This window comes from Spermophilus citellus (assembly GCF_964194105.1).
Source record: "Spermophilus citellus genome assembly, chromosome: 4".
In the NCBI taxonomy this organism is placed as follows: Eukaryota; Metazoa; Chordata; class Mammalia; order Rodentia; family Sciuridae; genus Spermophilus; species Spermophilus citellus.
The window spans coordinates 86904722-86928811 of NC_138185.1; positions in this window are offsets into that span (position 1 = coordinate 86904722).

Genomic DNA, 24090 nt, shown 5'->3' on the forward strand with positions numbered 1-24090 from the left:
TTTAATTTTTAGGTTACACTCTGTTTTCTCCTATATGGATACATGTAGTTGGAACTCTAAATTAAACATGGTTTGTGCTAGCTCTTGAAAACTTGACACAATAAAGTAGTTCCATGTTCTATCTCTATGGTTTGTTTCCTATTGATGTAGCCCTAAGTAGAGACTGGCGCAAATCACTTTCATGGAAAGGGGTTGCCAAGCTTCCAAAAAACTACGAGTTTCCTGAAATCTCAGCACACATTTTTTTCAACCAATCTGGATGACACTTTCAGGAAATGGTCAGTACCCCAATCCCACTTGGCTCACCTAATTTCGTTCTTCCAGGTTAAACCATTCGTTGGCAGTAACTGTTTTAAATTTTAGGTTACACTCTGTTTTCTCCTATATGGATACATGTAGTTGGAACTCTAAATCAAACACGGTTGGTGCTAGCTCTTGAAAACTTGACACAATAAAGTAGTTCCAAGTTCTCTCTCTATGGTTTGTTTCCTATTGATGTAGCCCTAAGCAGAGACTGGCCCAAATCACTTTCATGGAAAGGGGTTGCCAAGCTTCCAAAAAACTACGAGTTTCCTGAAATCACAGCACACATTTTTTCACCTAATCTTGATGACTCTTTCAGGTAATGATCAGTACCCCAATCCCACTTGGCTCACCAAATTTCATTGTTCTAGGTTAAACCATTCGTTGGCAGTAACAATTTTAATTTTTAGGTTTCACTCTGTTTTCTCCTATATGGATACATGTATTTGGAACTCTAAATCAAACACGGATTGTGATACCACTTTGAAACTTGACACAATAAAGTAGTTCCAAGTTCTATTTCTATGGTTTGTTTCCTATTGATGTAGCCCTAAGCAGAGACTGGCGCATATCACTTTCATGGAAAGGGGTTGCGAAGCTTCCAAAAAACTACGAGTTTCCTGAAATCTCAGCACACATTTTTTCAACCAATCTGGATGACACTTTCAGGAAATGATCAGTACCCCAATCCCACTTGGCTCCCCTAATTTCGTTCTTCCAGGTTAAACCATTCGTTGGCAGTAACAGTTTTAACTTTTAGGTTACACTCTGTTTTCTCCTATATGGATACATGTAGTTGGAATTCTAAATCAAACACGGTTGGTGCTAGCTCTTAAAAACTTGACACAATATAGTAGTTCCAAGTTCTATCTCTATGGTTTGTTTCCTATTGAGGTACCCTAAGCAGAGACCGGCGCAAATGACTTTCATGGAAAGGGGTTGCCTACCTTCCAAAAAACTACGAGTTTCCTGAAATGTCAGCACACATTTTTTCACCCAATCTTGATGACACTTTCAGGTAATGATTAGTACCCCAATCAAACTTGGCTCACCAAATTTCGTTCTAGGTTATACCGTTCGTTGGCAGTAACAGTTTTAATTTTTAGGTTTCAGTCTGTTTTCTCCTATATGGATACATGTAGTTGGAACACTAAATCAAACACGGTTTGTGCTAGCTCTTGAAAACTTGACACAATAATGTAGTTCCAAGTTGTATCTCTATGGTTTGTTTCCTATTGATGTAGCCCTAAGCAGAGACTGGCGCAAATCACGTTCATGGAAAGGGGTTGCCAAGCTTCCAAAAAACAACGAGTTTCCTGAAATCTCAGCACACATTTTTTCACCCAATCTTGATGACACTTTCAGGTAATGATCAGTACCCCAACCCCACTGGGCTCACCAAATTTCATTCTTCTAGGTTTAACCGTTCATAGGCAGTAACAGTTTTAATTTTTAGGTTTCACTCTGTTTTCACCTATATGGATACATGCAGTTGGAACTCTAAATCAAACACAGTTTGTGCTAGCTATTTGAAACTTGACACAATATAGTAGTTCCAAGTTCTATCTCTATGGTTTGTTTCCTATTGATATAGCCCTAAGCAGCGACCGGCTCAAATCACTTTCATGGAAAGGGGTTGCCAAGCTTCCAAAAAACTACAAGTTTCCTGAAATCTCAGCATACATTTTTTCACCCAAACTTGATGACACTTTCAAGTCATGATGAGTACCCCAATCCCACTTGGCTTACCAAATTTCGTTCTTCTAGGTTAAACCGTTCTTGGCAGTATCAGTTTTAATTTTTAGGTTTCACTCTGTTTTCTCCTATATGGATACATGTAGTTGGAACTCTAAATCAAACACGGTTTGTTCTAGCTCTTGCAAACTTGACACAATAAAGTAATTCCAAGTGTATCTCTATGGTTTGTTTCCTATTCATGTGGCCCTAAGCAGAGACCGGCCAAAATCACTTTCATGGAAAGGGGTTGCCAAGCTTCCAAAATCTACGAGTTTCCTGAAATCTCAGCACACATTTTTTTCACTCAATCTTGATGACACTTTCAGGTAATGATCAGTACCCCAATCCCACTTGGCTTACCAAATTTTGTTCTCCTAGGTTAAACCGATCGTTGGCAGTAACAATTTTAATTTTTAGGTTCAATCAGTTTTCTCCTATATGGATACATGTAGTTGGAACTCTAAATCTAACACGGTTTCTGCTAGCAATTTGAAACTTGACACAATAAAGTAGTTCCAAGTTCTATCTCTATGGTTCGTTTCCTATGGATGTAGCCCTAAGCAGAGACTGGCGCAAATCACTTTATGGAAAGGTTTGCCAAGGTTCCAAAAAACTACGAGTTTCCTGAAACCTCAGCACACATATTTTCACCCAATCTTGATGACACTTTCAGGTAATGATCAGTACCCCAACCCCACTGGGCTCACCAAATTTCGTTCTTCTAGGTTAAACCGTTCATAGGCAGTAACAGTTTTAATTTTTAGGTTTCACTCTGTTTTCACCTATATGGATACATGCAGTTGGAACTCTAAATCAAACACGGTTTGTGCTAGCTATTTGAAACTTGACACAATAAAGTAGTTCCAAGTTCTATCTCTATGGTTTGTTTCCTATTGATATAGCCCTAAGCAGCGACCGGCTCAAATCACTTTCATGGAAAGGGGTTGCCAAGCTTCCAAAAATCTACGAGTTTCCTGAAATCTCAGCATACACTTTTTCACCCAACCTTGATGACACTTTCAGATAATGATCAGTACCCCAATCCCACTTGGCTTACCAAATTTTACTCTTCTAGGTTAAACCGTTCGTTGGCAGTATCAGTTTAAATTTTTAGGTTACACTCTGTTTTCTCCTATATAGATACATGTAGTTGGAACTCTAAATCAAACACGGTTTGTGCTACCTCTTGGAAACTTGACACAATATAGTAGTTCCAAGTGTATCTCTATGGTTTGTTTCCTATTGATGTGGTCCTAAGCAGAGACCGGCCCAAATCACTTTCATGGAAAGGGGTTGCCAAGCTTCCAAAATCTACGAGTTTCCTGAAATCTCAGCACACATTTTTTTCACTCAATCTTGATGACACTTTCAGGTAATGATCAGTACCCCAATCCCACTTGGCTTACCAAGATTCGTTCTACTAGGTTAAACCGTTCGTTGGCAGTAACAGTTTTAATTTTAGGTTTCACTCTGTTTTCTCCTATATGGATACATGTAGTTGGAATTCTAAATCAAACACGGTTTGTGCTAGCTCTTGAAAACTTGACAAAATAAAGTAGTTCCAAGTTCTATCTCTATGGTTTGTTTCCTATTGATGTAGCCCTAAGAAGAGACCGGCGCAAATCACTTTCATGGAAAGGGGTTGCCAAGCTTCCAATAAACTACGTGTTTCCTGAAATCTCAGCACACATTTTTTCACCCAATCTTGATGACTCTTTCAGGAAATGATCAGTACCCCAATCCAACTTGGCTCCCCAAATTTCTTTCATCTAGGTTAAACCGTTCGTTGTCAGTAACAGTTTTAATTTTTAGGTTTCACTCTGTTTTCTCCTATATGGATACATGTAGTTGGAACTCTAAATCAAACACGGTTTGTGCTAGCTCTTTGAAACTTGACACAATAAAGTAGTTACAACTACTACCTCTATGGTTTGTTTCCTTTTGATGTAGCCCTAAGCAGAGACTGGCACAAATCACATTCATGGAAAGGGGTTGCCAAGCTTCCAAAAAACTACGAGTTTCCTGATATCTCAGCACACATTTTTTCACCCAATCCTGATGACACTTTCAGGTAATGATCAGTACCCCAATCAAAATTGGCTCACCAAATTTCGTTCTTCTAGGTTAAACCGTTCGTTGGCAGTAACAGTTTTAATTTTTAGGTTTCACTCTGTTTTCTCCTACATGGATACCTGTAGTTGGAACTCTAAATCAAACACGGTCTGTGCTAGCTCTGTAAAACTTGACACAATAAAATAGTTGCAATTCCTATCTCTATGGTTTGTTTCCTATTGATGTAGCCCTACACAGAGACTGGCGCTAATCACTTTCATGGAAAGGGGTTGCCAAGCTTCCAAAAAACTACGAGTTTCCTGAAATCTCAGCACACATTTTTTCAGCCAATCTGGATGACACTTTCAGGTAATGATCAGTACCCCAATCAAACTTGGCTCACCAAATTTCGTTCTTCTAGGTTAAACGGTTCATTGGCAGTAACAGTTTAAATTTTTAGGTTTCACTCTGTTTTCTCCTATATGGATACATGTAGTTGGAACTCTAAATCAAACACGGTTTGTGCTAGCTCTTTGAAACTTGAACAATAAATTAGTTCCAAGTTCTATCTCTATTCTTTGTTTCCTATTGATGTAGCCCTAAGCAGAGACTGGCGCAAATCACTTTCATGGAAAGGGTTGCCAAGCTTCCAAAAAACTACGAGTTTCCTGAAATCTCAGCACACATTTTTTCACCCAATCTTGATGACTCTTTCAGGTAATGATCAGTACCCCAATCCCACTTGGCTCACCTAATTTCATTTTTCTAGGTTAAACCGTTCGTTGGCAGTAACAGTTTTAATTTTTAGGTTTCACTCTGTTTTCTCCTATATAAATACATGTAGTTGGAACTCTAAATCAAACACGGTTTGTGCTAGCTCTTGGAAACTTGACACAATAAAGTAGTTCCAAGTTCTATCTCTATGGTTTGTTTCCTATTGATGTAGCCCTAAGCAGAGACTGGCGCAAATCACTTTCATGGAAAGGGTTGCCAAGCTTCCAAAAAACTACGAGTTTCCTGAAATCTCAGCACACATTTTTTCACCCAATCTTGATGACACTTTCAGGTAATGATCAGTACTCCAATCCCACTTGGCTCACCAAATTTCGTTCTTCTATGTTAAACCGTTCGTTGGCAGTAACAGTTTTAATTTTAGGTTTCACTGTTTTCTCCTATATGGATACATGTATTTGAAACTCTAAATCAAACAGGGCTTGTGCTAGCTCTTTGAAACTTGACACAATAGAGTGGTTCCAAGTTCTATCTCTATGGTTTTTTTCCTATTGACGTAGCCCTAAGCAAAGACCGAAGCAATTCACTTTCATGGAAAGGGGTTGCCAAGCTTCCAAAAAACTACGAGTTTCCTGAAATCTCAGCATATATTTTTTCACCCAATTTGATGACACTTTCAGGTAATGATTAGGACCCCAATCCCACTTGGCTCAGCAAATTTCGTTCTTCTAGGTTAAACATTTCTTTGGCAGTAACAGTTTTATTTTTTTCGTTTCACTCTGTTTTCTCCTATATGGATACATGTAGTTGGAACTCTAAATCAAACACGGTTTGTGCTAGCTCTTTGAAACTTGACACAATAAAGTAGTTCCAAGTTCTGTCTCTATGGTTTTTTTCCTATTGATGTAGCCCTAAGCAGAGACTGGCACAAATCACTTTAATTGAAAGGGGTTGGAAGCTTCCAAAATCTAAGAGTTTCCTGAATTCTCAGGACACATTTTTTCAGCCAATCTGGATGACACTTTCAGGTAATGATCAGTACCCCAATCCCACTTGGCTCACCAAATCTCATTCTTCTAGGTTAAATCGTTTGTTGGCAGTAACAGTTTTAATTTTTAGGTTTCACTCTGTTTTCTCCTATATGGATACATGTAGTTGGAACTCTAAATCAAACACGGTTTGTGCTAGCTCTTTGAAACTTGACACAATAAAGTAGTTCCATGTTCTATCTCTATGGTTTGTTTCCTAATGATGTAGCCCTAAGCAGAGACTGGCGCAAATCACTTTCATGGAAAGGGGTTGCCAAGCTTCCAAAAAACAACGAGTTTCCTGAAATCTCAGCACACATTTTTTCACCAAATCTTGATGACAATTTCAGGTAATGATCAGTACCCCAACCCCACTGGGCTCACCAAATTTCATTCTTCTAGGTTTAACCGTTCATAGGCAGTAACAGTTTTAATTTTTAGGTTTCACTCTGTTTTCACCTATATGGATACATGCAGTTGGAACTCTAAATCAAACACGGTTTGTGCTAGCTATTTGAAACTTGACACAATAAAGTAGTTCCAAGTTCTATCTCTATGGTTTGTTTCCTATTGATATAGCCCTAAGCAGCGACCGGCTCAAATCACTTTCATGGAAAGGGGTTGCCAAGCTTCCAAAATCTACGAGTTTCTTGAAATCTCAGCACACATTTTTTTCACTCAATCTTGATGACACTTTCCGGTAATGATCAGTACCCCAATCCCACTTGGCTTACCAAATTTCGTTCTCCTAGGTTAAACCGATCGTTGGCAGTAACAATTTTAATTTTTAGGTTCAATCAGTTTTCTCCTATATGGATACATGTAGTTGGAACTCTAAATCTAACACGGTTTCTGCTAGCAATTTGAAACTTGACACAATAAAGTAGTTCCAAGTTCTATCTCTATTCTTTGTTTCCTATTGATGTAGCCCTAAGCAGAGACTGGCGCAAATCACTTTCATGGAAAGGTTTGCCAAGCTTCCAAAAAACTACGAGTTTCCTGAAATCTCAGCACACATTTTTTCACCCAATCTTGATGACTCTTTCAGGTAATGATCAGTACCCCAATCCCACTTGGCTCACCTAATTTCATTTTTCTAGGTTAAACCGTTCGTTGGCAGTAACAGTTTTAATTTTTAGGTTTCACTCTGTTTTCTCCTATATGGATACATGTAGTTGGAACTCTAAATCAAACACGGTTTGTGCTAGCTCTTTGAAACTTGACACAATAAAGTAGTTCCAAGTTCTATCTCTATGGTTTGTTTCCTATTGATGTAGCCCTAAGCAGAGACTGGCGCAAATCACTTTCATGGAAAGGGTTGCCAAGCTTCCAAAAAACTACGAGTTTCCTGAAATCTCAGCACACATTTTTTCACCCAATCTTGATGACACTTTCAGGTAATGATCAGTACTCCAATCCCACTTGGCTCACCAAATTTCATTCTTCTTTGTTAAACCGTTCGTTGGCAGTAACAGTTTTAATTTTAGGTTTCACTGTTTTCTCCTATATGGATACATGTATTTGAAACTCTAAATCAAACAGGGTTTGTGCTAGCTCATTGAAACTTGACACAATAGAGTAGTTCCAAGATCTATCTCTATGGTTTTTTTCCTATTGACGTAGCCCTAAGCAAAGACCTAGGCAATTCACTTTCATGGAAAGGGGTTGCCAAGCTTCCAAAAAACTACGAGTTTCCTGAAATCTCAGCACATATTTTTTCACCCAATTTGATGACACTTTCAGGTAATGATTAGGACCCCAATCCCACTTGGCTCACCAAATTTCGTTCTTCTAGGTTAAACCTTTCTTTGGCAGTAACAGTTTTAATTTTTTGGTTTCACTCTGTTTTCTCCTATATGGATACATGTAGTTGGAACTCTAAATCAAACACGGTTTGTGCTAGCTCTTTGAAACTTGACACAATAAAGTAGTTCCAAGTTCTGTCTCTATGGTTTGTTTCCTATTGATGTAGCCCTAAGCAGAGACTGGCGCAAATCACTTTAATTGAAAGGGGTTGCAAGCTTCCAAAATCTAAGTTTCCTGAAATCTCAGGACACATTTTTTCAGCCAATCTGGATGACACTTTCAGGTAATGATCAGTACCCCAATCCCACTTGGCTCACCAAATTTCGTTCTTCTAGGTTAAACGGTTCATTGGCAGTAACAGTTTTAATTTTTAGGTTTCACTCTGTTTTCTCCTATATGGATACATGTAGTTGGAACTCTAAATCAAACACGGTTTGTGCTAGCTCTTTGAAACTTGAACAATAAATTAGTTCCAAGTTCTATCTCTATTCTTTGTTTCCTATTGATGTAGCCCTAAGCAGAGACTGGCGCAAATCACTTTAATTGAAAGGGGTTGCAAGCTTCCAAAATATAAGTTTCCTGAAATCTCAGGACACATTTTTTCAGCCAATCTGGATGACACTTTCAGGTAATGATCAGTACCCCAATCCCACTTGGCTCACCAAATTTCGTTCTTCTAGGTTAAACGGTTCATTGGCAGTAACAGTTTTAATTTTTAGGTTTCACTCTGTTTTCTCCTATATGGATACATGTAGTTGGAACTCTAAATCAAACACGGTTTGTGCTAGCTCTTTGAAACTTGAACAATGAATTAGTTCCAAGTTCTATCTCTATTCTTTGTTTCCTATTGATGTAGCCCTAAGCAGAGACTGGCGCAAATCACTTTCATGGAAAGGGTTGCCAAGCTTCCAAAAAACAACGAGTTTCCTGAAATCTCAGCACACATTTTTTCACCCAATCTTGATGACTCTTTCAGGTAATGATCAGTACCCCAATCCCACTTGGCTCACCTAATTTCATTTTTCTAGGTTAAACCGTTCGTTGGCAGTAACAGTTTTAATTTTTAGGTTTCACTCTGTTTTCTCCTATATGGATACATGTAGTTGGAACTCTAAATCAAACACGGTTTGTGCTAGCTCTTGGAAACTTGACACAATAAAGTAGTTCCAAGTTCTATCTCTATGGTTTGTTTCCTATTGATGTAGCCCTAAGCAGAGACTGGCGCAAATCACTTTCAATGGAAGGGTTGCCAAGCTTCCAAAAAACTACGAGTTTCCTGAAATCTCAGCACACATTTTTTCACCCAATCTTGATGACACTTTCAGGTAATGATCAGTACTCCAATCCCACTTGGCTCACCAAATTTCGTTCTTCTATGTTAAACCGTTCGTTGGCAGTAACAGTTTTAATTTTAGGTTTCACTGTTTTCTCCTATATGGATACATGTATTTGAAACTCTAAATCAAACAGGGCTTGTGCTAGCTCTTTGAAACTTGACACAATAGAGTAGTTCCAAGTTCTATCTCTATGGTTTTTTTCCTATTGACGTAGCCCTAAGCAAAGACCGAAGCAATTCACTTTCATGGAAAGGGGTTGCCAAGCTTCCAAAAAACTACGAGTTTCCTGAAATCTCAGCACATATTTTTTCACCCAATTTGATGACACTTTCAGATAATGATTAGGACCCCAATCCCACTTGGCTCAGCAAATTTCGTTCTTCTAGGTTAAACCTTTCTTTGGCAGTAACAGTTTTAATTTTTTCGTTTCACTCTCTTTTCTCCTATATGGATACATGTAGTTGGAACTCTAAATCAAACACGGTTTGTGCTAGCTCTTTGAAACTTGACACAATAAAGTAGTTCCAAGTTCTGTCTCTATGGTTTGCTTCCTATTGATGTAGCCCTAAGCAGAGACTGGCACAAATCACTTTAATTGAAAGGGGTTGCAAGCTTCCAAAATCTAAGAGTTTCCTGAAATCTCAGGACACATTTTTTCAGCCAATCTGGATGACACTTTCAGGTAATGATCAGTACCCCAATCCCACTTGGCTCACCAAATCTCATTCTTCTAGGTTAAATCGTTTGTTGGCAGTAACAGTTTTAATTTTTAGGTTTCACTCTGTTTTCTCCTATATGGATACATGTAGTTGGAACGCTAAATCAAACACGGTTTGTGCTAGCTCTTTGAAACTTGACACAATAAAGTAGTTCCAAGTTCTATCTCTATGGTTTGTTTCCTAATGATGTAGCCCTAAGCAGAGACTGGCGCAAATCACTTTCATGGAAAGGGGTTGCCAAGCTTCCAAAAAACAACGAGTTTCCTGAAATCTCAGCACACATTTTTTCACCCAATCTTGATGACACTTTCAGGTAATGATCAGTACCCCAACCCCACTGGGCTCACCAAATTTCATTCTTCTAGGTTTAACCGTTCATAGGCAGTAACAGTTTTAATTTTTAGGTTTCACTCTGTTTTCACCTATATGGATACATGCAGTTGGAACTCTAAATCAAACACGGTTTGTGCTAGCTATTTGAAACTTGACACAATAAAGTAGTTCCAAGTTCTATCTCTATGGTTTGTTTCCTATTGATATAGCCCTAAGCAGCGACCGGCTCAAATCACTTTCATGGAAAGGGGTTGCCAAGCTTCCAAAATCTACGAGTTTCTTGAAATCTCAGCACAGATTTTTTTCACTCAATCTTGATGACACTTTCCGGTAATGATCAGTACCCCAATCCCACTTGGCTTACCAAATTTCGTTCTCCTAGGTTAAACCGATCGTTGGCAGTAACAATTTTAATTTTTAGGTTCAATCAGTTTTCTCCTATATGGATACATGTAGTTGGAACTCTAAATCTAACACGGTTTCTGCTAGCAATTTGAAACTTGACACAATAAAGTAGTTCCAAGTTCTATCTCTATTCTTTGTTTCCTATTGATGTAGCCCTAAGCAGAGACTGGCGCAAATCACTTTCATGGAAAGGTTTGCCAAGCTTCCAAAAAACTACGAGTTTCCTGAAATCTCAGCACACATTTTTTCACCCAAACTTGATGACTCTTTCAGGTAATGATCAGTACCCCAATCCCACTTGGCTCACCTAATTTCATTTTTCTAGGTTAAACCGTTCGTTGGCAGTAACAGTTTTAATTTTTAGGTTTCACTCTGTTTTCTCCTATATGGATACATGTAGTTGGAACTCTAAATCAAACACGGTTTGTGCTAGCTCTTTGAAACTTGACACAATAAAGTAGTTCCAAGTTCTATCTCTATGGTTTGTTTCCTATTGATGTAGCCCTAAGCAGAGACTGGCGCAAATCACTTTCATGGAAAGGGTTGCCAAGCTTCCAAAAAACTACGAGTTTCCTGAAATCTCAGCACACATTTTTTCACCCAATCTTGATGACACTTTCAGGTAATGATCAGTACTCCAATCCCACTTGGCTCACCAAATTTCGTTCTTCTATGTTAAACCGTTCGTTGGCAGTAACAGTTTTAATTTTAGGTTTCACTGTTTTCTCCTATATGGATACATGTATTTGAAACTCTAAATCAAACAGGGTTTGTGCTAGCTCTTTGAAACTTGACACAATAGAGTAGTTCCAAGATCTATCTCTATGGTTTTTTTCCTATTGACGTAGCCCTAAGCAAAGACCTAGGCAATTCACTTTCATGGAAAGGGGTTGCCAAGCTTCCAAAAAACTACGAGTTTCCTGAAATCTCAGCACATATTTTTTCACCCAATTTGATGACACTTTCAGGTAATGATTAGGACCCCAATCCCACTTGGCTCACCAAATTTCGTTCTTCTAGGTTAAACCTTTCTTTGGCAGTAACAGTTTTAATTTTTTGGTTTCACTCTCTTTTCTCCTATATGGATACATGTAGTTGGAACTCTAAATCAAACACGGTTTGTGCTAGCTCTTTGAAACTTGACACAATAAAGTAGTTCCAAGTTCTGTCTCTATGGTTTGTTTCCTATTGATGTAGCCCTAAGCAGAGACTGGCGCAAATCACTTTAATTGAAAGGGGTTGCAAGCTTCCAAAATCTAAGTTTCCTGAAATCTCAGGACACATTTTTTCAACCAATCTGGATGACACTTTCAGGTAATGATCAGTACCCCAATCCCACTTGGCTCACCAAATTTCGTTCTTCTAGGTTAAACGGTTCATTGGCAGTAACAGTTTTAATTTTTAGGTTTCACTCTGTTTTCTCCTCTATGGATACATGTAGTTGGAACTCTAAATCAAACACGGTTTGTGCTAGCTCTTTGAAACTTGAACAATGAATTAGTTCCAAGTTCTATCTCTATTCTTTGTTTCCTATTGATGTAGCCCTAAGCAGAGACTGGCGCAAATCACTTTAATTGAAAGGGGTTGCAAGCTTCCAAAATATAAGTTTCCTGAAATCTCAGGACACATTTTTTCAGCCAATCTGGATGACACTTTCAGGTAATGATCAGTACCCCAATCCCACTTGGCTCACCAAATTTCGTTCTTCTAGGTTAAACGGTTCATTGGCAGTAACAGTTTTAATTTTTAGGTTTCACTCTGTTTTCTCCTCTATGGATACATGTAGTTGGAACTCTAAATCAAACACGGTTTGTGCTAGCTCTTTGAAACTTGAACAATGAATTAGTTCCAAGTTCTATCTCTATTCTTTGTTTCCTATTGATGTAGCCCTAAGCAGAGACTGGCGCAAATCACTTTCATGGAAAGGGTTGCCAAGCTTCCAAAAAACAACGAGTTTCCTGAAATCTCAGCACACATTTTTTCACCCAATCTTGATGACTCTTTCAGGTAATGATCAGTACCCCAATCCCACTTGGCTCACCTAATTTCATTTTTCTAGGTTAAACCGTTCGTTGGCAGTAACAGTTTTAATTTTTAGGTTTCACTCTGTTTTCTCCTATATGGATACATGTAGTTGGAACTCTAAATCAAACACGGTTTGTGCTAGCTCTTGGAAACTTGACACAATAAAGTAGTTCCAAGTTCTATCTCTATGGTTTGTTTCCTATTGATGTAGCCCTAAGCAGAGACTGGCGCAAATCACTTTCATGGAAAGGGTTGCCAAGCTTCCAAAAAACTACGAGTTTCCTGAAATCTCAGCACACATTTTTTCACCCAATCTTGATGACACTTTCAGGTAATGATCAGTACTCCAATCCCACTTGGCTCACCAAATTTCGTTCTTCTATGTTAAACCGTTCGTTGGCAGTAACAGTTTTAATTTTAGGTTTCACTGTTTTCTCCTATATGGATACATGTATTTGAAACTCTAAATCAAACAGGGCTTGTGCTAGCTCTTTGAAACTTGACACAATAGAGTAGTTCCAAGTTCTATCTCTATGTTTTTTTTCCTATTGACGTAGCCCTAAGCAAAGACCGAAGCAATTCACTTTCATGGAAAGGGGTTGCCAAGCTTCCAAAAAACTACGAGTTTCCTGAAATCTCAGCACATATTTTTTCACCCAATTTGATGACACTTTCAGATAATGATTAGGACCCCAATCCCACTTGGCTCAGCAAATTTCGTTCTTCTAGGTTAAACCTTTCTTTGGCAGTAACAGTTTTAATTTTTTCGTTTCACTCTCTTTTCTCCTATATGGATACATGCAGTTGGAACTCTAAATCAAACACGGTTTGTGCTAGCTCTTTGAAACTTGACACAATAAAGTAGTTCCAAGTTCTGTCTCTATGGTTTGCTTCCTATTGATGTAGCCCTAAGCAGAGACTGGCACAAATCACTTTAATTGAAAGGGGTTGCAAGCTTCCAAAATCTAAGAGTTTCCTGAAATCTCAGGACACATTTTTTCAGCCAATCTGGATGACACTTTCAGGTAATGATCAGTACCCCAATCCCACTTGGCTCACCAAATCTCATTCTTCTAGGTTAAATCGTTTGTTGGCAGTAACAGTTTTAATTTTTAGGTTTCACTCTGTTTTCTCCTATATGGATACATGTAGTTGGAACGCTAAATCAAACACGGTTTGTGCTAGCTCTTTGAAACTTGACACAATAAAGTAGTTCCAAGTTCTATCTCTATGGTTTGTTTCCTAATGATGTAGCCCTAAGCAGAGACTGGCGCAAATCACTTTCATGGAAAGGGGTTGCCAAGCTTCCAAAAAACAACGAGTTTCCTGAAATCTCAGCACACATTTTTTCACCCAATCTTGATGACACTTTCCGGTAATGATCAGTACCCCAATCCCACTTGGCTTACCAAATTTCGTTCTCCTAGGTTAAACCGATCGTTGGCAGTAACAATTTTAATTTTTAGGTTCAATCAGTTTTCTCCTATATGGATACATGTAGTTGGAACTCTAAATCTAACACGGTTTCTGCTAGCAATTTGAAACTTGACACAATAAAGTAGTTCCAAGTTCTATCTCTATTCTTTGTTTCCTATTGATGTAGCCCTAAGCAGAGACTGGCGCAAATCACTTTCATGGAAAGGTTTGCCAAGCTTCCAAAAAACTACGAGTTTCCTGAAATCTCAGCACACATTTTTTCACCCAATCTTGATGACTCTTTCAGGTAATGATCAGTACCCCAATCCCACTTGGCTCACCTAATTTCATTTTTCTAGGTTAAACCGTTCGTTGGCAGTAACAGTTTTAATTTTTAGGTTTCACTCTGTTTTCTCCTATATGGATACATGTAGTTGGAACTCTAAATCAAACACGGTTTGTGCTAGCTCTTTGAAACTTGACACAATAAAGTAGTTCCAAGTTCTATCTCTATGGTTTGTTTCCTATTGATGTAGCCCTAAGCAGAGACTGGCGCAAATCACTTTCATGGAAAGGGTTGCCAAGCTTCCAAAAAACTACGAGTTTCCTGAAATCTCAGCACACATTTTTTCACCCAATCTTGATGACACTTTCAGGTAATGATCAGTACTCCAATCACACTTGGCTCACCAAATTTCATTCTTCTATGTTAAACCGTTCGTTGGCAGTAACAGTTTTAATTTTAGGTTTCACTGTTTTCTCCTATATGGATACATGTATTTGAAACTCTAAATCAAACAGGGTTTGTGCTAGCTCATTGAAACTTGACACAATAGAGTAGTTCCAAGATCTATCTCTATGGTTTTTTTCCTATTGACGTAGCCCTAAGCAAAGACCTAGGCAATTCACTTTCATGGAAAGGGGTTGCCAAGCTTCCAAAAAACTACGAGTTTCCTGAAATCTCAGCACATATTTTTTCACCCAATTTGATGACACTTTCAGGTAATGATTAGGACCCCAATCCCACTTGGCTCACCAAATTTCGTTCTTCTAGGTTAAACCTTTCTTTGGCAGTAACAGTTTTAATTTTTTGGTTTCACTCTGTTTTCTCCTATATGGATACATGTAGTTGGAACTCTAAATCAAACACGGTTTGTGCTAGCTCTTTGAAACTTGACACAATAAAGTAGTTCCAAGTTCTGTCTCTATGGTTTGTTTCCTATTGATGTAGCCCTAAGCAGAGACTGGCGCAAATCACTTTAATTGAAAGGGGTTGCAAGCTTCCAAAATCTAAGTTTCCTGAAATCTCAGGACACATTTTTTCAGCCAATCTGGATGACACTTTCAGGTAATGATCAGTACCCCAATCCCACTTGGCTCACCAAATTTCGTTCTTCTAGGTTAAACGGTTCATTGGCAGTAACAGTTTTAATTTTTAGGTTTCACTCTGTTTTCTCCTATATGGATACATGTAGTTGGAACTCTAAATCAAACACGGTTTGTGCTAGCTCTTTGAAACTTGAACAATAAATTAGTTCCAAGTTCTATCTCTATTCTTTGTTTCCTATTGATGTAGCCCTAAGCAGAGACTGGCGCAAATCACTTTAATTGAAAGGGGTTGCAAGCTTCCAAAATATAAGTTTCCTGAAATCTCAGGACACATTTTTTCAGCCAATCTGGATGACACTTTCAGGTAATGATCAGTACCCCAATCCCACTTGGCTCACCAAATTTCGTTCTTCTAGGTTAAACGGTTCATTGGCAGTAACAGTTTTAATTTTTAGGTTTCACTCTGTTTTCTCCTATATGGATACATGTAGTTGGAACTCTAAATCAAACACGGTTTGTGCTAGCTCTTTGAAACTTGAACAATGAATTAGTTCCAAGTTCTATCTCTATTCTTTGTTTCCTATTGATGTAGCCCTAAGCAGAGACTGGCGCAAATCACTTTCATGGAAAGGGTTGCCAAGCTTCCAAAAAACAACGAGTTTCCTGAAATCTCAGCACACATTTTTTCACCCAATCTTGATGACTCTTTCAGGTAATGATCAGTACCCCAATCCCACTTGGCTCACCTAATTTCATTTTTCTAGGTTAAACCGTTCGTTGGCAGTAACAGTTTTAATTTTTAGGTTTCACTCTGTTTTCTCCTATATGGATACATGTAGTTGGAACTCTAAATCAAACACGGTTTGTGCTAGCTCTTGGAAACTTGACACAATAAAGTAGTTCCAAGTTCTATCTCTATGGTTTGTTTCCTATTGATGTAGCCCTAAGCAGAGACTGGCGCAAATCACTTTCAATGGAAGGGTTGCCAAGCTTCCAAAAAACTACGAGTTTCCTGAAATCTCAGCACACATTTTTTCACCCAATCTTGATGACACTTTCAGGTAATGATCAGTACTCCAATCCCACTTGGCTCACCAAATTTCGTTCTTCTATGTTAAACCGTTCGTTGGCAGTAACAGTTTTAATTTTAGGTTTCACTGTTTTCTCCTATATGGATACATGTATTTGAAACTCTAAATCAAACAGGGCTTGTGCTAGCTCTTTGAAACTTGACACAATAGAGTAGTTCCAAGTTCTATCTCTATGGTTTTTTTCCTATTGACGTAGCCCTAAGCAAAGACCGAAGCAATTCACTTTCATGGAAAGGGGTTGCCAAGCTTCCAAAAAACTACGAGTTTCCTGAAATCTCAGCACATATTTTTTCACCCAATTTGATGACACTTTCAGATAATGATTAGGACCCCAATCCCACTTGGCTCAGCAAATTTCGTTCTTCTAGGTTAAACCTTTCTTTGGCAGTAACAGTTTTAATTTTTTCGTTTCACTCTCTTTTCTCCTATATGGATACATGTAGTTGGAACTCTAAATCAAACACGGTTTGTGCTAGCTCTTTGAAACTTGACACAATAAAGTAGTTCCAAGTTCTGTCTCTATGGTTTGCTTCCTATTGATGTAGCCCTAAGCAGAGACTGGCACAAATCACTTTAATTGAAAGGGGTTGCAAGCTTCCAAAATCTAAGAGTTTCCTGAAATCTCAGGACACATTTTTTCAGCCAATCTGGATGACACTTTCAGGTAATGATCAGTACCCCAATCCCACTTGGCTCACCAAATCTCATTCTTCTAGGTTAAATCGTTTGTTGGCAGTAACAGTTTTAATTTTTAGGTTTCACTCTGTTTTCTCCTATATGGATACATGTAGTTGGAACGCTAAATCAAACACGGTTTGTGCTAGCTCTTTGAAACTTGACACAATAAAGTAGTTCCAAGTTCTATCTCTATGGTTTGTTTCCTAATGATGTAGCCCTAAGCAGAGACTGGCGCAAATCACTTTCATGGAAAGGGGTTGCCAAGCTTCCAAAAAACAACGAGTTTCCTGAAATCTCAGCACACATTTTTTCACCCAATCTTGATGACACTTTCAGGTAATGATCAGTACCCCAACCCCACTGGGCTCACCAAATTTCATTCTTCTAGGTTTAACCGTTCATAGGCAGTAACAGTTTTAATTTTTAGGTTTCACTCTGTTTTCACCTATATGGATACATGCAGTTGGAACTCTAAATCAAACACGGTTTGTGCTAGCTATTTGAAACTTGACACAATAAAGTAGTTCCAAGTTCTATCTCTATGGTTTGTTTCCTATTGATATAGCCCTAAGCAGCGACCGGCTCAAATCACTTTCATGGAAAGGGGTTGCCAAGCTTCCAAAATCTACGAGTTTCTTGAAATCTCAGCACAGATTTTTTTCACTCAATCTTGATGACACTTTCCGGTAATGATCAGTACCCCAATCCCACTTGGCTTACCAAATTTCGTTCTCCTAGGTTAAACCGATCGTTGGCAGTAACAATTTTAATTTTTAGGTTCAATCAGTTTTCTCCTATATGGATACATGTAGTTGGAACTCTAAATCTAACACGGTTTCTGCTAGCAATTTGAAACTTGACACAATAAAGTAGTTCCAAGTTCTATCTCTATTCTTTGTTTCCTATTGATGTAGCCCTAAGCAGAGACTGGCGCAAATCACTTTCATGGAAAGGTTTGCCAAGCTTCCAAAAAACTACGAGTTTCCTGAAATCTCAGCACACATTTTTTCACCCAAACTTGATGACTCTTTCAGGTAATGATCAGTACCCCAATCCCACTTGGCTCACCTAATTTCATTTTTCTAGGTTAAACCGTTCGTTGGCAGTAACAGTTTTAATTTTTAGGTTTCACTCTGTTTTCTCCTATATGGATACATGTAGTTGGAACTCTAAATCAAACACGGTTTGTGCTAGCTCTTTGAAACTTGACACAATAAAGTAGTTCCAAGTTCTATCTCTATGGTTTGTTTCCTATTGATGTAGCCCTAAGCAGAGACTGGCGCAAATCACTTTCATGGAAAGGGTTGCCAAGCTTCCAAAAAACTACGAGTTTCCTGAAATCTCAGCACACATTTTTTCACCCAATCTTGATGACACTTTCAGGTAATGATCAGTACTCCAATCCCACTTGGCTCACCAAATTTCGTTCTTCTATGTTAAACCGTTCGTTGGCAGTAACAGTTTTAATTTTAGGTTTCACTGTTTTCTCCTATATGGATACATGTATTTGAAACTCTAAATCAAACAGGGTTTGTGCTAGCTCTTTGAAACTTGACACAATAGAGTAGTTCCAAGATCTATCTCTATGGTTTTTTTCCTATTGACGTAGCCCTAAGCAAAGACCTAGGCAATTCACTTTCATGGAAAGGGGTTGCCAAGCTTCCAAAAAACTACGAGTTTCCTGAAATCTCAGCACATATTTTTTCACCCAATTTGATGACACTTTCAGGTAATGATTAGGACCCCAATCCCACTTGGCTCACCAAATTTCGTTCTTCTAGGTTAAACCTTTCTTTGGCAGTAACAGTTTTAATTTTTTGGTTTCACTCTCTTTTCTCCTATATGGATACATGTAGTTGGAACTCTAAATCAAACACGGTTTGTGCTAGCTCTTTGAAACTTGACACAATAAAGTAGTTCCAAGTTCTGTCTCTATGGTTTGTTTCCTATTGATGTAGCCCTAAGCAGAGACTGGCGCAAATCACTTTAATTGAAAGGGGTTGCAAGCTTCCAAAATCTAAGTTTCCTGAAATCTCAGGACACATTTTTTCAACCAATCTGGATGACACTTTCAGGTAATGATCAGTACCCCAATCCCACTTGGCTCACCAAATTTCGTTCTTCTAGGTTAAACGGTTCATTGGCAGTAACAGTTTTAATTTTTAGGTTTCACTCTGTTTTCTCCTCTATGGATACATGTAGTTGGAACTCTAAATCAAACACGGTTTGTGCTAGCTCTTTGAAACTTGAACAATGAATTAGTTCCAAGTTCTATCTCTATTCTTTGTTTCCTATTGATGTAGCCCTAAGCAGAGACTGGCGCAAATCACTTTAATTGAAAGGGGTTGCAAGCTTCCAAAATATAAGTTTCCTGAAATCTCAGGACACATTTTTTCAGCCAATCTGGATGACACTTTCAGGTAATGATCAGTACCCCAATCCCACTTGGCTCACCAAATTTCGTTCTTCTAGGTTAAACGGTTCATTGGCAGTAACAGTTTTAATTTTTAGGTTTCACTCTGTTTTCTCCTCTATGGATACATGTAGTTGGAACTCTAAATCAAACACGGTTTGTGCTAGCTCTTTGAAACTTGAACAATGAATTAGTTCCAAGTTCTATCTCTATTCTTTGTTTCCTATTGATGTAGCCCTAAGCAGAGACTGGCGCAAATCACTTTCATGGAAAGGGTTGCCAAGCTTCCAAAAAACAACGAGTTTCCTGAAATCTCAGCACACATTTTTTCACCCAATCTTGATGACTCTTTCAGGTAATGATCAGTACCCCAATCCCACTTGGCTCACCTAATTTCATTTTTCTAGGTTAAACCGTTCGTTGGCAGTAACAGTTTTAATTTTTAGGTTTCACTCTGTTTTCTCCTATATGGATACATGTAGTTGGAACTCTAAATCAAACACGGTTTGTGCTAGCTCTTGGAAACTTGACACAATAAAGTAGTTCCAAGTTCTATCTCTATGGTTTGTTTCCTATTGATGTAGCCCTAAGCAGAGACTGGCGCAAATCACTTTCATGGAAAGGGTTGCCAAGCTTCCAAAAAACTACGAGTTTCCTGAAATCTCAGCACACATTTTTTCACCCAATCTTGATGACACTTTCAGGTAATGATCAGTACTCCAATCCCACTTGGCTCACCAAATTTCGTTCTTCTATGTTAAACCGTTCGTTGGCAGTAACAGTTTTAATTTTAGGTTTCACTGTTTTCTCCTATATGGATACATGTATTTGAAACTCTAAATCAAACAGGGCTTGTGCTAGCTCTTTGAAACTTGACACAATAGAGTAGTTCCAAGTTCTATCTCTATGTTTTTTTTCCTATTGACGTAGCCCTAAGCAAAGACCGAAGCAATTCACTTTCATGGAAAGGGGTTGCCAAGCTTCCAAAAAACTACGAGTTTCCTGAAATCTCAGCACATATTTTTTCACCCAATTTGATGACACTTTCAGATAATGATTAGGACCCCAATCCCACTTGGCTCAGCAAATTTCGTTCTTCTAGGTTAAACCTTTCTTTGGCAGTAACAGTTTTAATTTTTTCGTTTCACTCTCTTTTCTCCTATATGGATACATGCAGTTGGAACTCTAAATCAAACACGGTTTGTGCTAGCTCTTTGAAACTTGACACAATAAAGTAGTTCCAAGTTCTGTCTCTATGGTTTGCTTCCTATTGATGTAGCCCTAAGCAGAGACTGGCACAAATCACTTTAATTGAAAGGGGTTGCAAGCTTCCAAAATCTAAGAGTTTCCTGAAATCTCAGGACACATTTTTTCAGCCAATCTGGATGACACTTTCAGGTAATGATCAGTACCCCAATCCCACTTGGCTCACCAAATCTCATTCTTCTAGGTTAAATCGTTTGTTGGCAGTAACAGTTTTAATTTTTAGGTTTCACTCTGTTTTCTCCTATATGGATACATGTAGTTGGAACGCTAAATCAAACACGGTTTGTGCTAGCTCTTTGAAACTTGACACAATAAAGTAGTTCCAAGTTCTATCTCTATGGTTTGTTTCCTAATGATGTAGCCCTAAGCAGAGACTGGCGCAAATCACTTTCATGGAAAGGGGTTGCCAAGCTTCCAAAAAACAACGAGTTTCCTGAAATCTCAGCACACATTTTTTCACCCAATCTTGATGACACTTTCAGGTAATGATCAGTACCCCAACCCCACTGGGCTCACCAAATTTCATTCTTCTAGGTTTAACCGTTCATAGGCAGTAACAGTTTTAATTTTTAGGTTTCACTCTGTTTTCACCTATATGGATACATGCAGTTGGAACTCTAAATCAAACACGGTTTGTGCTAGCTATTTGAAACTTGACACAATAAAGTAGTTCCAAGTTCTATCTCTATGGTTTGTTTCCTATTGATATAGCCCTAAGCAGCGACCGGCTCAAATCACTTTCATGGAAAGGGGTTGCCAAGCTTCCAAAATCTACGAGTTTCTTGAAATCTCAGCACAGATTTTTTTCACTCAATCTTGATGACACTTTCCGGTAATGATCAGTACCCCAATCCCACTTGGCTTACCAAATTTCGTTCTCCTAGGTTAAACCGATCGTTGGCAGTAACAATTTTAATTTTTAGGTTCAATCAGTTTTCTCCTATATGGATACATGTAGTTGGAACTCTAAATCTAACACGGTTTCTGCTAGCAATTTGAAACTTGACACAATAAAGTAGTTCCAAGTTCTATCTCTATTCTTTGTTTCCTATTGATGTAGCCCTAAGCAGAGACTGGCGCAAATCACTTTCATGGAAAGGTTTGCCAAGCTTCCAAAAAACTACGAGTTTCCTGAAATCTCAGCACACATTTTTTCACCCAAACTTGATGACTCTTTCAGGTAATGATCAGTACCCCAATCCCACTTGGCTCACCTAATTTCATTTTTCTAGGTTAAACCGTTCGTTGGCAGTAACAGTTTTAATTTTTAGGTTTCACTCTGTTTTCTCCTATATGGATACATGTAGTTGGAACTCTAAATCAAACACGGTTTGTGCTAGCTCTTTGAAACTTGACACAATAAAGTAGTTCCAAGTTCTATCTCTATGGTTTGTTTCCTATTGATGTAGCCCTAAGCAGAGACTGGCGCAAATCACTTTCATGGAAAGGGTTGCCAAGCTTCCAAAAAACTACGAGTTTCCTGAAATCTCAGCACACATTTTTTCACCCAATCTTGATGACACTTTCAGGTAATGATCAGTACTCCAATCCCACTTGGCTCACCAAATTTCGTTCTTCTATGTTAAACCGTTCGTTGGCAGTAACAGTTTTAATTTTAGGTTTCACTGTTTTCTCCTATATGGATACATGTATTTGAAACTCTAAATCAAACAGGGTTTGTGCTAGCTCTTTGAAACTTGACACAATAGAGTAGTTCCAAGATCTATCTCTATGGTTTTTTTCCTATTGACGTAGCCCTAAGCAAAGACCTAGGCAATTCACTTTCATGGAAAGGGGTTGCCAAGCTTCCAAAAAACTACGAGTTTCCTGAAATCTCAGCACATATTTTTTCACCCAATTTGATGACACTTTCAGGTAATGATTAGGACCCCAATCCCACTTGGCTCACCAAATTTCGTTCTTCTAGGTTAAACCTTTCTTTGGCAGTAACAGTTTTAATTTTTTGGTTTCACTCTCTTTTCTCCTATATGGATACATGTAGTTGGAACTCTAAATCAAACACGGTTTGTGCTAGCTCTTTGAAACTTGACACAATAAAGTAGTTCCAAGTTCTGTCTCTATGGTTTGTTTCCTATTGATGTAGCCCTAAGCAGAGACTGGCGCAAATCACTTTAATTGAAAGGGGTTGCAAGCTTCCAAAATCTAAGTTTCCTGAAATCTCAGGACACATTTTTTCAGCCAATCTGGATGACACTTTCAGGTAATGATCAGTACCCCAATCCCACTTGGCTCACCAAATTTCGTTCTTCTAGGTTAAACGGTTCATTGGCAGTAACAGTTTTAATTTTTAGGTTTCACTCTGTTTTCTCCTATATGGATACATGTAGTTGGAACTCTAAATCAAACACGGTTTGTGCTAGCTCTTTGAAACTTGAACAATAAATTAGTTCCAAGTTCTATCTCTATTCTTTGTTTCCTATTGATGTAGCCCTAAGCAGAGACTGGCGCAAATCACTTTAATTGAAAGGGGTTGCAAGCTTCCAAAATATAAGTTTCCTGAAATCTCAGGACACATTTTTTCAGCCAATCTGGATGACACTTTCAGGTAATGATCAGTACCCCAATCCCACTTGGCTCACCAAATTTCGTTCTTCTAGGTTAAACGGTTCATTGGCAGTAACAGTTTTAATTTTTAGGTTTCACTCTGTTTTCTCCTCTATGGATACATGTAGTTGGAACTCTAAATCAAACACGGTTTGTGCTAGCTCTTTGAAACTTGAACAATGAATTAGTTCCAAGTTCTATCTCTATTCTTTGTTTCCTATTGATGTAGCCCTAAGCAGAGACTGGCGCAAATCACTTTCATGGAAAGGGTTGCCAAGCTTCCAAAAAACAACGAGTTTCCTGAAATCTCAGCACACATTTTTTCACCCAATCTTGATGACTCTTTCAGGTAATGATCAGTACCCCAATCCCACTTGGCTCACCTAATTTCATTTTTCTAGGTTAAACCGTTCGTTGGCAGTAACAGTTTTAATTTTTAGGTTTCACTCTGTTTTCTCCTATATGGATACATGTAGTTGGAACTCTAAATCAAACACGGTTTGTGCTAGCTCTTGGAAACTTGACACAATAAAGTAGTTCCAAGTTCTATCTCTATGGTTTGTTTCCTATTGATGTAGCCCTAAGCAGAGACTGGCGCAAATCACTTTCATGGAAAGGGTTGCCAAGCTTCCAAAAAACTACGAGTTTCCTGAAATCTCAGCACACATTTTTTCACCCAATCTTGATGACACTTTCAGGTAATGATCAGTACTCCAATCCCACTTGGCTCACCAAATTTCGTTCTTCTAGGTTAAACCTTTCTTTGGCAGTAACAGTTTTAATTTTAGGTTTCACTGTTTTCTCCTATATGGATACATGTATTTGAAACTCTAAATCAAACAGGGCTTGTGCTAG